The sequence below is a fragment of the Garra rufa genome, chromosome 1, assembly GCF_049309525.1.
Source record: "Garra rufa chromosome 1, GarRuf1.0, whole genome shotgun sequence".
Classification (NCBI taxonomy): domain Eukaryota; kingdom Metazoa; phylum Chordata; class Actinopteri; order Cypriniformes; family Cyprinidae; genus Garra; species Garra rufa.
The window spans coordinates 70,458,205-70,475,254 of NC_133361.1; the positions used below are offsets into that span (position 1 = coordinate 70,458,205).

Below are 17,050 nucleotides of genomic sequence, written 5' to 3' on the forward strand. Positions count from 1 at the left end.
AATCTAGTGTTTGCAAAAGACCACCGAAATATAGAAGATTTATCCTTATCCTTATATAGATTTATCCTTGATTTCCATAAGAAAGGTGCCCCAAATTGGTGGAAAATCACATCTCAACCATACGCTGACCAAAGCATTGAACCGCCTTCACGCGGCAAGACAGAACATGTTGTTGGCCCGCACTGCTGGGTCAAACTGCGCTTCCCAATAACAGATTGGGTCAAAACTGACAGAAGAAAACTCTAAGCCTGCTCTAAGCACTACCCACGGGACGGCTCGACAGTCTTGCACAACGCGAGAGCCTCCGTTTCGCCTGTGTCATTTGGGAGCCGATGAAAACTGCGTCCGACCCGGTGAAGGAGACCACAACCAGCCCGGCTAGCTCAGTCGGTAGAGCATGAGACTCTTAATCTCAGTTGGGCGGCTCTGTTGGCGCTCTTTCTTCCCAACAGGGTGGCGGGCTCCAGCGTGCCCATTCTCCGCACAGGCTAAGTGGATTTTGCGAGCTCCGGAAACATCTTTCAAAACAGCCTGTTAGTACGTGCGATTCTAATCCCTAACCCTAACCCTTGCTTTTACAACCGTGATCCCGCGGCAGCAGATGCGCAATGTCTGTCTCTGTGGCGCAATCAGTTAGCGCGTTCGGCTGTTAACCGAAAGGTTGGTGGTTCGAGCCCACCCAGGGACGTGTGAAATGCCGGTGTTTTACACGCGCGTCAGGTGTCCACTAGCGCCTATGCCATTCTTAGGGTTGCGAGGCACAGCTTTCTCAGGGCGTTTATCCTGTGCACCTTCAATAAGCTGGCTTCTTTTAAAAGAAGTCAGCGGCGGGTGTTTGGTGAACATTTTCACCAGCTCGAGTTTGCTGTGGCATGTGGATTCATTCTTTACTGATGATCTGTCTCTGGGGCTCATCTAGTTGACATGGTATCCGCTGACATTCGGCTGAAGGTGCTGATCCACCATCTGCTCTTGGTACGGACTGGATCCGGGGGACTGCAGTGACCATCTAATCGGAATACAGAATGGATATGGCGGCTACGGTGACCTCAGAATAAGAACAAACAGACTAATTTTAATGTAGATGCAAAAGTTCCATGTTGCCACAGTGTCAGATTGGAGAGGATCTGGTTTTCACAGTCTTGCGTCGATGGCCGTCTAGGTGAAGAGGTCTTCACTGATGATCTGTCTCTGGGGCTCATCCAGCTTGCTATCACCTTGTCGGATCACATCCACGTAGCTGCAAGAAAAGGTCACGACCGTCACCGGTATTCTATCGCAGAGGCAATGTTGTAGCTTGTGTGGTTTATCTGAGGTGTGATCATTGCTGGTTGTAAACTTTCCCCGATATCCCATCTGGATGATTTGAAATACAGTCAGCTTCTCAGTTTTTGCCGGTCTCTCTGGACGCTTCTTGAAAAACAAAGTTTTGCTTCGTTTTGTTAGAGTGGCTGGTTGTTGGTCCTCGTCAAAGAGGTGTCTACAGATCATAGCGTGCCGGAGCCAGAAGATTTGTTGTTTTGTCAATATGCTCTCAAGACTTCGCTGCAGGTATCATTAAACTACAGCACAATCACAGCTCACCGCTACCCATCGTAAACAGGTTGGGCCTGTCTGTTCTGGTGGGCTCTCAGTGGTGCTAAATCATCAAATGAAGAGGACGGGATTCAAACCCACACAAACCAAGGTGAGCCTAGCACAACGGATTAGCCTTGCATCGCCTTAACCACTCGACCACCCCGTCACTTTCCGTGGTCCTTTTATTTAACACTCCCGATTCAGACCATCGGCTCATTAGTAGAGCACTCAGTGAACTGAACTGAGTGTGTCAGATAAGGAAGACACAAAAAGCGCAGAGTGGGGTCCCCAGGACGAGGATTACTGCTAAAGGAGCCGAACGACGAGGATGGGATTCGAACCCACGCGTGCAGAGCACAATGGATTAGCAGTCCATCGCCTTAACCACTCGGCCACCTCGTCATTTTACGTGGCATTTTTTATTTAGCACTCCTGATTCAGATCATCAGTTCATTAGTGGAGAACTCAAAGAACTGAACTGAGTGTGTTAGATAAGGAGGACACACAAAAAGTTTAGCATGGGGTCCCCAGGACCCGGATTAAGGTCCAGTGCTAAAGGAACCGAACGACAAGAATGGATTCCAACCATTGCACAGAGCAAAATGGATTAGCAGTCCATCGCCTTAACCACTCGGCCACCCCGTCCCCTTGCTGACCGAGATAGGCCATGCTGCGGACCTTTTCAGCTGCTGCTGCCGTGCTTTCAGCTGGCTGTTTTGAGCACAGAGGGAATAGTGAATGAGCCGTCTTTTACACACCTCTAATCTGTTCCGTAGAAACACGGTGCAGCAACCCGTGGCAGGAGACTGTTTGTGCGGCAGTTTAAAGCTTGCTACCACCTTGTCGGTTCACATCCACGTAGGTGCAGACAAAGGTCACGACCGTCGCCTGCATTCTTTCGCAGAGGCAATATTGTAGCCTATGAGGTTTGTCCGAGGCGCGATCATTGCTGGTTGAAAACTTTACCCAATACCCCGCCAGGATGACTTGAAATACAGTTATCTTTGGCAATTTTTGCTAGTCTCTCTGGAGGCTTAGAGTTTTGTTGAGAAATATAGCCTTGTTTCGTTTAGGGTTTTTTTTCCTCGCCAAAAAAACGGTCTGCTGATGATAGTGCGCCAGAGCCAGAAGGTTTGTTGTTTTGTCAATATGTTCTCAAGACAAGTATCGTTAAACTGCAACGCAATTACAGCTCACCGTTACCCATCGTAAACATGTTGGGCCTGTCTGGTCCGGTGGCCTCTCAGTGGCGCTAAAGCTTCGAATGCGTGTCGAGCACAATGTATTAGCCTTCCACCGCCTTAACCACTGGACCACCTCGTCATCCGGCGGGGTTTCTTTATTTAACATTCCTGATTCATGTGCATGTGGATGCATTCTTCGTCTTTTGTTTCAGCCGCCGAGGGCCTGTTTTCCACTGAGGCCCTGCGCCAAACTCCCTATGAGACACAATCGAACGTTAGTAGTAACCTCCGATTACGGCCGAATGTGGATTCTGCTCGGACGACGGGGCACCGGTACATCCTTTGTAGCTTTAGCTTATTAGCCAAACGCTACACCAGTTTGCCATTTCCCATGAAATCATCCTTGATTTCCATAAGAAAGGTGCCCCAAATTGGTGGAAAATCACATCTCAACCATACGCTGTCCAAAGCATTAAACCGCCTTCACGCGGCAAAACAGAACATGTTGTTGGCCCGCACTGCTGGGTCAAACTGCGCTTCCCAAAAACAGATTGGGTCAAAACTGACAGAAGAAATCTCTAAGCCTGCTTTAAGCCCTACCCACGGGACGGGTTGACAGTCTCGCACAACGCGAGAGCCTCAGTTTCGCCTGTGTAATTTGGGGGCCAATGAAAACTGCATCCAACTAAAATTACAAACAAAATTTTAGGACTCTAATGATGTTTCAAATGTAACTTTTCTCATCTCTGTTGTTAGGTTGTAACCATCTCTGAGACTCAAAGTGTCAGAACTCGCCTAAGCTGGTTTTGCAAAATGGAGGTCAAGACTATACTTTCAGGGATCATTTCTATAGTTTCTAACTAGGAAATGTGTTTCAAAAGTGTAGTGTCTCCCAAACTACGATGATGAGCTTTGATACTCTTTTCTGAGCGTGAATCGGGTGTGGAATAATGGTTTATTTCATATGCTCCACACCATTGATGAACGTTCTGTGTGGCATTTAAGCAGCGTAGAAGAAGAGAGTATGGTCAGAGTGGTCTCTGAAAAATGTAAATATCAGATTAAAAATCTTATGAGTCGTTATGATTGAGATTTTTTTTTTTTTTTTTACATTTTTGTTGGTGGGTGTCACCATCCTTGATATTCAGAATGTCAGGATAAGATGTCAGCTGGTTCTATCAACTTAAAGTTGCCATAAAATGCATTGAGAGAATATTTTAATTTGTTCTTTGATATCTGCATAGAAGGTATATGGCATAGGAAAGGGCAAACAATCTCCAGAAACGGTTTTACAGGACCATTTACAACCCTAGGATTTGTCCCTAGAATGAAATGCTCTGTTATTGCCTTTTTTGGAAGCTTCATGAATATTAATGAGCTCTGCTCCGATTGGCTGTTTCACAGAGCTGCTCATCTCTATAGCTGGCACATTGATAAAAATATTTATTTAATTAGGAGCTCTAGCGGCTTTTAATATGTGGTTTGTTGAATCTGCCGTTTTGTATCGCAGACATTTTAGTCTCATTACTGTGATCCATGTGCTCTGTGTAAAGTTATAATGCAGAGGGAGCGCTTCTTACCACACAAGTTCAGCTGCTTCTCGGTGATACTCTGGATCTGTAAATCATTCGCCATCATCAGCGCAGTTATTTCTCCATCATTCACCATCATCAGCACAGTCATCTCTCTGTTTATGTGGTAAGTGATATCTTTTGTACTGCAATGTAACAGGCTAGCGCTAGCATTAAGCTAACCGTGTCCCTTCAGTGGCTTGCCTTGTTTTACTGATGTACTGACGTTACCGATGATTGGGCGATGCAAATGTTGGAGGCGTAACTATTAACGATCCCGGGACTGTTGCGTAACAGTCGGTGTTATGTTGGAACTGACATATAAATCTAGTGTTTGCAAAAGACCACCGAAATATAGAAGATTTATCCTTATCCTTATATAGATTTATCCTTGATTTCCATAAGAAAGGTGCCCCAAATTGGTGGAAAATCACATCTCAACCATACGCTGACCAAAGCATTGAACCGCCTTCACGCGGCAAGACAGAACATGTTGTTGGCCCGCACTGCTGGGTCAAACTGCGCTTCCCAATAACAGATTGGGTCAAAACTGACAGAAGAAAACTCTAAGCCTGCTCTAAGCACTACCCACGGGACGGCTCGACAGTCTTGCACAACGCGAGAGCCTCCGTTTCGCCTGTGTCATTTGGGAGCCGATGAAAACTGCGTCCGACCCGGTGAAGGAGACCACAACCAGCCCGGCTAGCTCAGTCGGTAGAGCATGAGACTCTTAATCTCAGTTGGGCGGCTCTGTTGGCGCTCTTTCTTCCCAACAGGGTGGCGGGCTCCAGCGTGCCCATTCTCCGCACAGGCTAAGTGGATTTTGCGAGCTCCGGAAACATCTTTCAAAACAGCCTGTTAGTACGTGCGATTCTAATCCCTAACCCTAACCCTTGCTTTTACAACCGTGATCCCGCGGCAGCAGATGCACAATGTCTGTCTCTGTGGCGCAATCAGTTAGCGCGTTCGGCTGTTAACCGAAAGGTTGGTGGTTCGAGCCCACCCAGGGACGTGTGAAATGCCGGTGTTTTGCACGCGCGTCAGGTGTCCACTAGCGCCTATGCCATTCTTAGGGTTGCGAGGCACAGCTTTCTCAGGGCGTTTATCCTGTGCACCTTCAATAAGCTGGCTTCTTTTAAAAGAAGTCAGCGGCGGGTGTTTGGTGAACATTTTCACCAGCTCGAGTTTGCTGTGGCATGTGGATTCATTCTTTACTGATGATCTGTCTCTGGGGCTCATCTAGTTGACATGGTATCCGCTGACATTCGGCTGAAGGTGCTGATCCACCATCTGCTCTTGGTACGGACTGGATCCGGGGGACTGCAGTGACCATCTAATCGGAATACAGAATGGATATGGCGGCTACGGTGACCTCAGAATAAGAACAAACAGACTAATTTTAATGTAGATGCAAAAGTTCCATGTTGCCACAGTGTCAGATTGGAGAGGATCTGGTTTTCACAGTCTTGCGTCGATGGCCGTCTAGGTGAAGAGGTCTTCACTGATGATCTGTCTCTGGGGCTCATCCAGCTTGCTATCACCTTGTCGGATCACATCCACGTAGCTGCAAGAAAAGGTCACGACCGTCACCGGTATTCTATCGCAGAGGCAATGTTGTAGCTTGTGTGGTTTATCTGAGGTGTGATCATTGCTGGTTGTAAACTTTCCCCGATATCCCATCTGGATGATTTGAAATACAGTCAGCTTCTCAGTTTTTGCCGGTCTCTCTGGACGCTTCTTGAAAAACAAAGTTTTGCTTCGTTTTGTTAGAGTGGCTGGTTGTTGGTCCTCGTCAAAGAGGTGTCTACAGATCATAGCGTGCCGGAGCCAGAAGATTTGTTGTTTTGTCAATATGCTCTCAAGACTTCGCTGCAGGTATCATTAAACTACAGCACAATCACAGCTCACCGCTACCCATCGTAAACAGGTTGGGCCTGTCTGTTCTGGTGGGCTCTCAGTGGTGCTAAATCATCAAATGAAGAGGACGGGATTCAAACCCACACAAACCAAGGTGAGCCTAGCACAACGGATTAGCCTTGCATCGCCTTAACCACTCGACCACCCCGTCACTTTCCGTGGTCCTTTTATTTAACACTCCCGATTCAGACCATCGGCTCATTAGTAGAGCACTCAGTGAACTGAACTGAGTGTGTCAGATAAGGAAGACACAAAAAGCGCAGAGTGGGGTCCCCAGGACGAGGATTACTGCTAAAGGAGCCGAACGACGAGGATGGGATTCGAACCCACGCGTGCAGAGCACAATGGATTAGCAGTCCATCGCCTTAACCACTCGGCCACCTCGTCATTTTACGTGGCATTTTTTATTTAGCACTCCTGATTCAGATCATCAGTTCATTAGTGGAGAACTCAAAGAACTGAACTGAGTGTGTTAGATAAGGAGGACACACAAAAAGTTTAGCATGGGGTCCCCAGGACCCGGATTAAGGTCCAGTGCTAAAGGAACCGAACGACAAGAATGGATTCCAACCATTGCACAGAGCAAAATGGATTAGCAGTCCATCGCCTTAACCACTCGGCCACCCCGTCCCCTTGCTGACCGAGATAGGCCATGCTGCGGACCTTTTCAGCTGCTGCTGCCGTGCTTTCAGCTGGCTGTTTTGAGCACAGAGGGAATAGTGAATGAGCCGTCTTTTACACACCTCTAATCTGTTCCGTAGAAACACGGTGCAGCAACCCGTGGCAGGAGACTGTTTGTGCGGCAGTTTAAAGCTTGCTACCACCTTGTCGGTTCACATCCACGTAGGTGCAGACAAAGGTCACGACCGTCGCCTGCATTCTTTCGCAGAGGCAATATTGTAGCCTATGAGGTTTGTCCGAGGCGCGATCATTGCTGGTTGAAAACTTTACCCAATACCCCGCCAGGATGACTTGAAATACAGTTATCTTTGGCAATTTTTGCTAGTCTCTCTGGAGGCTTAGAGTTTTGTTGAGAAATATAGCCTTGTTTCGTTTAGGGTTTTTTTTCCTCGCCAAAAAAACGGTCTGCTGATGATAGTGCGCCAGAGCCAGAAGGTTTGTTGTTTTGTCAATATGTTCTCAAGACAAGTATCGTTAAACTGCAACGCAATTACAGCTCACCGTTACCCATCGTAAACATGTTGGGCCTGTCTGGTCCGGTGGCCTCTCAGTGGCGCTAAAGCTTCGAATGCGTGTCGAGCACAATGTATTAGCCTTCCACCGCCTTAACCACTGGACCACCTCGTCATCCGGCGGGGTTTCTTTATTTAACATTCCTGATTCATGTGCATGTGGATGCATTCTTCGTCTTTTGTTTCAGCCGCCGAGGGCCTGTTTTCCACTGAGGCCCTGCGCCAAACTCCCTATGAGACACAATCGAACGTTAGTAGTAACCTCCGATTACGGCCGAATGTGGATTCTGCTCGGACGACGGGGCACCGGTACATCCTTTGTAGCTTTAGCTTATTAGCCAAACGCTACACCAGTTTGCCATTTCCCATGAAATCATCCTTGATTTCCATAAGAAAGGTGCCCCAAATTGGTGGAAAATCACATCTCAACCATACGCTGTCCAAAGCATTAAACCGCCTTCACGCGGCAAAACAGAACATGTTGTTGGCCCGCACTGCTGGGTCAAACTGCGCTTCCCAAAAACAGATTGGGTCAAAACTGACAGAAGAAATCTCTAAGCCTGCTTTAAGCCCTACCCACGGGACGGGTTGACAGTCTCGCACAACGCGAGAGCCTCAGTTTCGCCTGTGTAATTTGGGGGCCAATGAAAACTGCATCCAACTAAAATTACAAACAAAATTTTAGGACTCTAATGATGTTTCAAATGTAACTTTTCTCATCTCTGTTGTTAGGTTGTAACCATCTCTGAGACTCAAAGTGTCAGAACTCGCCTAAGCTGGTTTTGCAAAATGGAGGTCAAGACTATACTTTCAGGGATCATTTCTATAGTTTCTAACTAGGAAATGTGTTTCAAAAGTGTAGTGTCTCCCAAACTACGATGATGAGCTTTGATACTCTTTTCTGAGCGTGAATCGGGTGTGGAATAATGGTTTATTTCATATGCTCCACACCATTGATGAACGTTCTGTGTGGCATTTAAGCAGCGTAGAAGAAGAGAGTATGGTCAGAGTGGTCTCTGAAAAATGTAAATATCAGATTAAAAATCTTATGAGTCGTTATGATTGAGATTTTTTTTTTTTTTTTTACATTTTTGTTGGTGGGTGTCACCATCCTTGATATTCAGAATGTCAGGATAAGATGTCAGCTGGTTCTATCAACTTAAAGTTGCCATAAAATGCATTGAGAGAATATTTTAATTTGTTCTTTGATATCTGCATAGAAGGTATATGGCATAGGAAAGGGCAAACAATCTCCAGAAACGGTTTTACAGGACCATTTACAACCCTAGGATTTGTCCCTAGAATGAAATGCTCTGTTATTGCCTTTTTTGGAAGCTTCATGAATATTAATGAGCTCTGCTCCGATTGGCTGTTTCACAGAGCTGCTCATCTCTATAGCTGGCACATTGATAAAAATATTTATTTAATTAGGAGCTCTAGCGGCTTTTAATATGTGGTTTGTTGAATCTGCCGTTTTGTATCGCAGACATTTTAGTCTCATTACTGTGATCCATGTGCTCTGTGTAAAGTTATAATGCAGAGGGAGCGCTTCTTACCACACAAGTTCAGCTGCTTCTCGGTGATACTCTGGATCTGTAAATCATTCGCCATCATCAGCGCAGTTATTTCTCCATCATTCACCATCATCAGCACAGTCATCTCTCTGTTTATGTGGTAAGTGATATCTTTTGTACTGCAATGTAACAGGCTAGCGCTAGCATTAAGCTAACCGTGTCCCTTCAGTGGCTTGCCTTGTTTTACTGATGTACTGACGTTACCGATGATTGGGCGATGCAAATGTTGGAGGCGTAACTATTAACGATCCCGGGACTGTTGCGTAACAGTCGGTGTTATGTTGGAACTGACATATAAATCTAGTGTTTGCAAAAGACCACCGAAATATAGAAGATTTATCCTTATCCTTATATAGATTTATCCTTGATTTCCATAAGAAAGGTGCCCCAAATTGGTGGAAAATCACATCTCAACCATACGCTGACCAAAGCATTGAACCGCCTTCACGCGGCAAGACAGAACATGTTGTTGGCCCGCACTGCTGGGTCAAACTGCGCTTCCCAATAACAGATTGGGTCAAAACTGACAGAAGAAAACTCTAAGCCTGCTCTAAGCACTACCCACGGGACGGCTCGACAGTCTTGCACAACGCGAGAGCCTCCGTTTCGCCTGTGTCATTTGGGAGCCGATGAAAACTGCGTCCGACCCGGTGAAGGAGACCACAACCAGCCCGGCTAGCTCAGTCGGTAGAGCATGAGACTCTTAATCTCAGTTGGGCGGCTCTGTTGGCGCTCTTTCTTCCCAACAGGGTGGCGGGCTCCAGCGTGCCCATTCTCCGCACAGGCTAAGTGGATTTTGCGAGCTCCGGAAACATCTTTCAAAACAGCCTGTTAGTACGTGCGATTCTAATCCCTAACCCTAACCCTTGCTTTTACAACCGTGATCCCGCGGCAGCAGATGCGCAATGTCTGTCTCTGTGGCGCAATCAGTTAGCGCGTTCGGCTGTTAACCGAAAGGTTGGTGGTTCGAGCCCACCCAGGGACGTGTGAAATGCCGGTGTTTTGCACGCGCGTCAGGTGTCCACTAGCGCCTATGCCATTCTTAGGGTTGCGAGGCACAGCTTTCTCAGGGCGTTTATCCTGTGCACCTTCAATAAGCTGGCTTCTTTTAAAAGAAGTCAGCGGCGGGTGTTTGGTGAACATTTTCACCAGCTCGAGTTTGCTGTGGCATGTGGATTCATTCTTTACTGATGATCTGTCTCTGGGGCTCATCTAGTTGACATGGTATCCGCTGACATTCGGCTGAAGGTGCTGATCCACCATCTGCTCTTGGTACGGACTGGATCCGGGGGACTGCAGTGACCATCTAATCGGAATACAGAATGGATATGGCGGCTACGGTGACCTCAGAATAAGAACAAACAGACTAATTTTAATGTAGATGCAAAAGTTCCATGTTGCCACAGTGTCAGATTGGAGAGGATCTGGTTTTCACAGTCTTGCGTCGATGGCCGTCTAGGTGAAGAGGTCTTCACTGATGATCTGTCTCTGGGGCTCATCCAGCTTGCTATCACCTTGTCGGATCACATCCACGTAGCTGCAAGAAAAGGTCACGACCGTCACCGGTATTCTATCGCAGAGGCAATGTTGTAGCTTGTGTGGTTTATCTGAGGTGTGATCATTGCTGGTTGTAAACTTTCCCCGATATCCCATCTGGATGATTTGAAATACAGTCAGCTTCTCAGTTTTTGCCGGTCTCTCTGGACGCTTCTTGAAAAACAAAGTTTTGCTTCGTTTTGTTAGAGTGGCTGGTTGTTGGTCCTCGTCAAAGAGGTGTCTACAGATCATAGCGTGCCGGAGCCAGAAGATTTGTTGTTTTGTCAATATGCTCTCAAGACTTCGCTGCAGGTATCATTAAACTACAGCACAATCACAGCTCACCGCTACCCATCGTAAACAGGTTGGGCCTGTTTGTTCTGGTGGGCTCTCAGTGGTGCTAAATCATCAAATGAAGAGGACGGGATTCAAACCCACACAAACCAAGGTGAGCCTAGCACAACGGATTAGCCTTGCATCGCCTTAACCACTCGACCACCCCGTCACTTTCCGTGGTCCTTTTATTTAACACTCCCGATTCAGACCATCGGCTCATTAGTAGAGCACTCAGTGAACTGAACTGAGTGTGTCAGATAAGGAAGACACAAAAAGCGCAGAGTGGGGTCCCCAGGACGAGGATTACTGCTAAAGGAGCCGAACGACGAGGATGGGATTCGAACCCACGCGTGCAGAGCACAATGGATTAGCAGTCCATCGCCTTAACCACTCGGCCACCTCGTCATTTTACGTGGCATTTTTTATTTAGCACTCCTGATTCAGATCATCAGTTCATTAGTGGAGAACTCAAAGAACTGAACTGAGTGTGTTAGATAAGGAGGACACACAAAAAGTTTAGCATGGGGTCCCCAGGACCCGGATTAAGGTCCAGTGCTAAAGGAACCGAACGACAAGAATGGATTCCAACCATTGCACAGAGCAAAATGGATTAGCAGTCCATCGCCTTAACCACTCGGCCACCCCGTCCCCTTGCTGACCGAGATAGGCCATGCTGCGGACCTTTTCAGCTGCTGCTGCCGTGCTTTCAGCTGGCTGTTTTGAGCACAGAGGGAATAGTGAATGAGCCGTCTTTTACACACCTCTAATCTGTTCCGTAGAAACACGGTGCAGCAACCCGTGGCAGGAGACTGTTTGTGCGGCAGTTTAAAGCTTGCTACCACCTTGTCGGTTCACATCCACGTAGGTGCAGACAAAGGTCACGACCGTCGCCTGCATTCTTTCGCAGAGGCAATATTGTAGCCTATGAGGTTTGTCCGAGGCGCGATCATTGCTGGTTGAAAACTTTACCCAATACCCCGCCAGGATGACTTGAAATACAGTTATCTTTGGCAATTTTTGCTAGTCTCTCTGGAGGCTTAGAGTTTTGTTGAGAAATATAGCCTTGTTTCGTTTAGGGTTTTTTTTCCTCGCCAAAAAAACGGTCTGCTGATGATAGTGCGCCAGAGCCAGAAGGTTTGTTGTTTTGTCAATATGTTCTCAAGACAAGTATCGTTAAACTGCAACGCAATTACAGCTCACCGTTACCCATCGTAAACATGTTGGGCCTGTCTGGTCCGGTGGCCTCTCAGTGGCGCTAAAGCTTCGAATGCGTGTCGAGCACAATGTATTAGCCTTCCACCGCCTTAACCACTGGACCACCTCGTCATCCGGCGGGGTTTCTTTATTTAACATTCCTGATTCATGTGCATGTGGATGCATTCTTCGTCTTTTGTTTCAGCCGCCGAGGGCCTGTTTTCCACTGAGGCCCTGCGCCAAACTCCCTATGAGACACAATCGAACGTTAGTAGTAACCTCCGATTACGGCCGAATGTGGATTCTGCTCGGACGACGGGGCACCGGTACATCCTTTGTAGCTTTAGCTTATTAGCCAAACGCTACACCAGTTTGCCATTTCCCATGAAATCATCCTTGATTTCCATAAGAAAGGTGCCCCAAATTGGTGGAAAATCACATCTCAACCATACGCTGTCCAAAGCATTAAACCGCCTTCACGCGGCAAAACAGAACATGTTGTTGGCCCGCACTGCTGGGTCAAACTGCGCTTCCCAAAAACAGATTGGGTCAAAACTGACAGAAGAAATCTCTAAGCCTGCTTTAAGCCCTACCCACGGGACGGGTTGACAGTCTCGCACAACGCGAGAGCCTCAGTTTCGCCTGTGTAATTTGGGGGCCAATGAAAACTGCATCCAACTAAAATTACAAACAAAATTTTAGGACTCTAATGATGTTTCAAATGTAACTTTTCTCATCTCTGTTGTTAGGTTGTAACCATCTCTGAGACTCAAAGTGTCAGAACTCGCCTAAGCTGGTTTTGCAAAATGGAGGTCAAGACTATACTTTCAGGGATCATTTCTATAGTTTCTAACTAGGAAATGTGTTTCAAAAGTGTAGTGTCTCCCAAACTACGATGATGAGCTTTGATACTCTTTTCTGAGCGTGAATCGGGTGTGGAATAATGGTTTATTTCATATGCTCCACACCATTGATGAACGTTCTGTGTGGCATTTAAGCAGCGTAGAAGAAGAGAGTATGGTCAGAGTGGTCTCTGAAAAATGTAAATATCAGATTAAAAATCTTATGAGTCGTTATGATTGAGATTTTTTTTTTTTTTTTACATTTTTGTTGGTGGGTGTCACCATCCTTGATATTCAGAATGTCAGGATAAGATGTCAGCTGGTTCTATCAACTTAAAGTTGCCATAAAATGCATTGAGAGAATATTTTAATTTGTTCTTTGATATCTGCATAGAAGGTATATGGCATAGGAAAGGGCAAACAATCTCCAGAAACGGTTTTACAGGACCATTTACAACCCTAGGATTTGTCCCTAGAATGAAATGCTCTGTTATTGCCTTTTTTGGAAGCTTCATGAATATTAATGAGCTCTGCTCCGATTGGCTGTTTCACAGAGCTGCTCATCTCTATAGCTGGCACATTGATAAAAATATTTATTTAATTAGGAGCTCTAGCGGCTTTTAATATGTGGTTTGTTGAATCTGCCGTTTTGTATCGCAGACATTTTAGTCTCATTACTGTGATCCATGTGCTCTGTGTAAAGTTATAATGCAGAGGGAGCGCTTCTTACCACACAAGTTCAGCTGCTTCTCGGTGATACTCTGGATCTGTAAATCATTCGCCATCATCAGCGCAGTTATTTCTCCATCATTCACCATCATCAGCACAGTCATCTCTCTGTTTATGTGGTAAGTGATATCTTTTGTACTGCAATGTAACAGGCTAGCGCTAGCATTAAGCTAACCGTGTCCCTTCAGTGGCTTGCCTTGTTTTACTGATGTACTGACGTTACCGATGATTGGGCGATGCAAATGTTGGAGGCGTAACTATTAACGATCCCGGGACTGTTGCGTAACAGTCGGTGTTATGTTGGAACTGACATATAAATCTAGTGTTTGCAAAAGACCACCGAAATATAGAAGATTTATCCTTATCCTTATATAGATTTATCCTTGATTTCCATAAGAAAGGTGCCCCAAATTGGTGGAAAATCACATCTCAACCATACGCTGACCAAAGCATTGAACCGCCTTCACGCGGCAAGACAGAACATGTTGTTGGCCCGCACTGCTGGGTCAAACTGCGCTTCCCAATAACAGATTGGGTCAAAACTGACAGAAGAAAACTCTAAGCCTGCTCTAAGCACTACCCACGGGACGGCTCGACAGTCTTGCACAACGCGAGAGCCTCCGTTTCGCCTGTGTCATTTGGGAGCCGATGAAAACTGCGTCCGACCCGGTGAAGGAGACCACAACCAGCCCGGCTAGCTCAGTCGGTAGAGCATGAGACTCTTAATCTCAGTTGGGCGGCTCTGTTGGCGCTCTTTCTTCCCAACAGGGTGGCGGGCTCCAGCGTGCCCATTCTCCGCACAGGCTAAGTGGATTTTGCGAGCTCCGGAAACATCTTTCAAAACAGCCTGTTAGTACGTGCGATTCTAATCCCTAACCCTAACCCTTGCTTTTACAACCGTGATCCCGCGGCAGCAGATGCGCAATGTCTGTCTCTGTGGCGCAATCAGTTAGCGCGTTCGGCTGTTAACCGAAAGGTTGGTGGTTCGAGCCCACCCAGGGACGTGTGAAATGCCGGTGTTTTGCACGCGCGTCAGGTGTCCACTAGCGCCTATGCCATTCTTAGGGTTGCGAGGCACAGCTTTCTCAGGGCGTTTATCCTGTGCACCTTCAATAAGCTGGCTTCTTTTAAAAGAAGTCAGCGGCGGGTGTTTGGTGAACATTTTCACCAGCTCGAGTTTGCTGTGGCATGTGGATTCATTCTTTACTGATGATCTGTCTCTGGGGCTCATCTAGTTGACATGGTATCCGCTGACATTCGGCTGAAGGTGCTGATCCACCATCTGCTCTTGGTACGGACTGGATCCGGGGGACTGCAGTGACCATCTAATCGGAATACAGAATGGATATGGCGGCTACGGTGACCTCAGAATAAGAACAAACAGACTAATTTTAATGTAGATGCAAAAGTTCCATGTTGCCACAGTGTCAGATTGGAGAGGATCTGGTTTTCACAGTCTTGCGTCGATGGCCGTCTAGGTGAAGAGGTCTTCACTGATGATCTGTCTCTGGGGCTCATCCAGCTTGCTATCACCTTGTCGGATCACATCCACGTAGCTGCAAGAAAAGGTCACGACCGTCACCGGTATTCTATCGCAGAGGCAATGTTGTAGCTTGTGTGGTTTATCTGAGGTGTGATCATTGCTGGTTGTAAACTTTCCCCGATATCCCATCTGGATGATTTGAAATACAGTCAGCTTCTCAGTTTTTGCCGGTCTCTCTGGACGCTTCTTGAAAAACAAAGTTTTGCTTCGTTTTGTTAGAGTGGCTGGTTGTTGGTCCTCGTCAAAGAGGTGTCTACAGATCATAGCGTGCCGGAGCCAGAAGATTTGTTGTTTTGTCAATATGCTCTCAAGACTTCGCTGCAGGTATCATTAAACTACAGCACAATCACAGCTCACCGCTACCCATCGTAAACAGGTTGGGCCTGTCTGTTCTGGTGGGCTCTCAGTGGTGCTAAATCATCAAATGAAGAGGACGGGATTCAAACCCACACAAACCAAGGTGAGCCTAGCACAACGGATTAGCCTTGCATCGCCTTAACCACTCGACCACCCCGTCACTTTCCGTGGTCCTTTTATTTAACACTCCCGATTCAGACCATCGGCTCATTAGTAGAGCACTCAGTGAACTGAACTGAGTGTGTCAGATAAGGAAGACACAAAAAGCGCAGAGTGGGGTCCCCAGGACGAGGATTACTGCTAAAGGAGCCGAACGACGAGGATGGGATTCGAACCCACGCGTGCAGAGCACAATGGATTAGCAGTCCATCGCCTTAACCACTCGGCCACCTCGTCATTTTACGTGGCATTTTTTATTTAGCACTCCTGATTCAGATCATCAGTTCATTAGTGGAGAACTCAAAGAACTGAACTGAGTGTGTTAGATAAGGAGGACACACAAAAAGTTTAGCATGGGGTCCCCAGGACCCGGATTAAGGTCCAGTGCTAAAGGAACCGAACGACAAGAATGGATTCCAACCATTGCACAGAGCAAAATGGATTAGCAGTCCATCGCCTTAACCACTCGGCCACCCCGTCCCCTTGCTGACCGAGATAGGCCATGCTGCGGACCTTTTCAGCTGCTGCTGCCGTGCTTTCAGCTGGCTGTTTTGAGCACAGAGGGAATAGTGAATGAGCCGTCTTTTACACACCTCTAATCTGTTCCGTAGAAACACGGTGCAGCAACCCGTGGCAGGAGACTGTTTGTGCGGCAGTTTAAAGCTTGCTACCACCTTGTCGGTTCACATCCACGTAGGTGCAGACAAAGGTCACGACCGTCGCCTGCATTCTTTCGCAGAGGCAATATTGTAGCCTATGAGGTTTGTCCGAGGCGCGATCATTGCTGGTTGAAAACTTTACCCAATACCCCGCCAGGATGACTTGAAATACAGTTATCTTTGGCAATTTTTGCTAGTCTCTCTGGAGGCTTAGAGTTTTGTTGAGAAATATAGCCTTGTTTCGTTTAGGGTTTTTTTTCCTCGCCAAAAAAACGGTCTGCTGATGATAGTGCGCCAGAGCCAGAAGGTTTGTTGTTTTGTCAATATGTTCTCAAGACAAGTATCGTTAAACTGCAACGCAATTACAGCTCACCGTTACCCATCGTAAACATGTTGGGCCTGTCTGGTCCGGTGGCCTCTCAGTGGCGCTAAAGCTTCGAATGCGTGTCGAGCACAATGTATTAGCCTTCCACCGCCTTAACCACTGGACCACCTCGTCATCCGGCGGGGTTTCTTTATTTAACATTCCTGATTCATGTGCATGTGGATGCATTCTTCGTCTTTTGTTTCAGCCGCCGAGGGCCTGTTTTCCACTGAGGCCCTGCGCCAAACTCCCTATGAGACACAATCGAACGTTAGTAGTAACCTCCGATTACGGCCGAATGTGGATTCTGCTCG

At 46.9% G+C, this 17,050-nt stretch overlaps 19 non-coding genes across 19 annotated transcripts; 15 read left to right on the forward strand and 4 right to left on the reverse strand.

Annotated features, from left to right (window-relative positions):
• The first annotated feature begins 614 nt into the window (after positions 1 to 614).
• Positions 615 to 688, forward strand: trnan-guu (transfer RNA asparagine (anticodon GUU)). The gene has a single exon. It is a non-coding gene; the product is annotated as a tRNA-Asn (tRNA).
• Positions 689 to 1,270: 582 nt separating this feature from the next.
• LOC141286155 (U4 spliceosomal RNA) lies at positions 1,271 to 1,409 on the forward strand. The gene has a single exon (XR_012339235.1). It is a non-coding gene; the product is annotated as a U4 spliceosomal RNA (small nuclear RNA).
• A 489-nt stretch (positions 1,410 to 1,898) lies between these two features.
• trnas-gcu (transfer RNA serine (anticodon GCU)) lies at positions 1,899 to 1,980 on the reverse strand. Its single transcript has one exon. It is a non-coding gene; the product is annotated as a tRNA-Ser (tRNA).
• A 490-nt stretch (positions 1,981 to 2,470) lies between these two features.
• On the forward strand, positions 2,471 to 2,611 carry LOC141284555 (U4 spliceosomal RNA). The gene has a single exon (XR_012338448.1). It is a non-coding gene; the product is annotated as a U4 spliceosomal RNA (small nuclear RNA).
• A 973-nt stretch (positions 2,612 to 3,584) lies between these two features.
• LOC141347973 (small nucleolar RNA U3) lies at positions 3,585 to 3,800 on the forward strand. Its single transcript, XR_012357446.1, has one exon. It is a non-coding gene; the product is annotated as a small nucleolar RNA U3 (small nucleolar RNA).
• A 1,471-nt stretch (positions 3,801 to 5,271) lies between these two features.
• Positions 5,272 to 5,345, forward strand: trnan-guu (transfer RNA asparagine (anticodon GUU)). The gene has a single exon. It is a non-coding gene; the product is annotated as a tRNA-Asn (tRNA).
• A 582-nt stretch (positions 5,346 to 5,927) lies between these two features.
• Positions 5,928 to 6,066, forward strand: LOC141286166 (U4 spliceosomal RNA). Its single transcript, XR_012339236.1, has one exon. It is a non-coding gene; the product is annotated as a U4 spliceosomal RNA (small nuclear RNA).
• A 489-nt stretch (positions 6,067 to 6,555) lies between these two features.
• trnas-gcu (transfer RNA serine (anticodon GCU)) lies at positions 6,556 to 6,637 on the reverse strand. The gene has a single exon. It is a non-coding gene; the product is annotated as a tRNA-Ser (tRNA).
• A 490-nt stretch (positions 6,638 to 7,127) lies between these two features.
• LOC141284564 (U4 spliceosomal RNA) lies at positions 7,128 to 7,268 on the forward strand. Its single transcript, XR_012338449.1, has one exon. It is a non-coding gene; the product is annotated as a U4 spliceosomal RNA (small nuclear RNA).
• Positions 7,269 to 8,241: 973 nt separating this feature from the next.
• Positions 8,242 to 8,457, forward strand: LOC141347984 (small nucleolar RNA U3). Its single transcript, XR_012357447.1, has one exon. It is a non-coding gene; the product is annotated as a small nucleolar RNA U3 (small nucleolar RNA).
• Positions 8,458 to 9,928: 1,471 nt separating this feature from the next.
• On the forward strand, positions 9,929 to 10,002 carry trnan-guu (transfer RNA asparagine (anticodon GUU)). The gene has a single exon. It is a non-coding gene; the product is annotated as a tRNA-Asn (tRNA).
• A 582-nt stretch (positions 10,003 to 10,584) lies between these two features.
• Positions 10,585 to 10,723, forward strand: LOC141286188 (U4 spliceosomal RNA). The gene has a single exon (XR_012339238.1). It is a non-coding gene; the product is annotated as a U4 spliceosomal RNA (small nuclear RNA).
• A 489-nt stretch (positions 10,724 to 11,212) lies between these two features.
• trnas-gcu (transfer RNA serine (anticodon GCU)) lies at positions 11,213 to 11,294 on the reverse strand. The gene has a single exon. It is a non-coding gene; the product is annotated as a tRNA-Ser (tRNA).
• Positions 11,295 to 11,784: 490 nt separating this feature from the next.
• On the forward strand, positions 11,785 to 11,925 carry LOC141284570 (U4 spliceosomal RNA). The gene has a single exon (XR_012338450.1). It is a non-coding gene; the product is annotated as a U4 spliceosomal RNA (small nuclear RNA).
• Positions 11,926 to 12,898: 973 nt separating this feature from the next.
• Positions 12,899 to 13,114, forward strand: LOC141347995 (small nucleolar RNA U3). The gene has a single exon (XR_012357448.1). It is a non-coding gene; the product is annotated as a small nucleolar RNA U3 (small nucleolar RNA).
• A 1,470-nt stretch (positions 13,115 to 14,584) lies between these two features.
• trnan-guu (transfer RNA asparagine (anticodon GUU)) lies at positions 14,585 to 14,658 on the forward strand. The gene has a single exon. It is a non-coding gene; the product is annotated as a tRNA-Asn (tRNA).
• A 582-nt stretch (positions 14,659 to 15,240) lies between these two features.
• Positions 15,241 to 15,379, forward strand: LOC141286199 (U4 spliceosomal RNA). Its single transcript, XR_012339239.1, has one exon. It is a non-coding gene; the product is annotated as a U4 spliceosomal RNA (small nuclear RNA).
• Positions 15,380 to 15,868: 489 nt separating this feature from the next.
• On the reverse strand, positions 15,869 to 15,950 carry trnas-gcu (transfer RNA serine (anticodon GCU)). Its single transcript has one exon. It is a non-coding gene; the product is annotated as a tRNA-Ser (tRNA).
• A 490-nt stretch (positions 15,951 to 16,440) lies between these two features.
• On the forward strand, positions 16,441 to 16,581 carry LOC141284579 (U4 spliceosomal RNA). The gene has a single exon (XR_012338452.1). It is a non-coding gene; the product is annotated as a U4 spliceosomal RNA (small nuclear RNA).
• Positions 16,582 to 17,050: the final 469 nt, after the last annotated feature.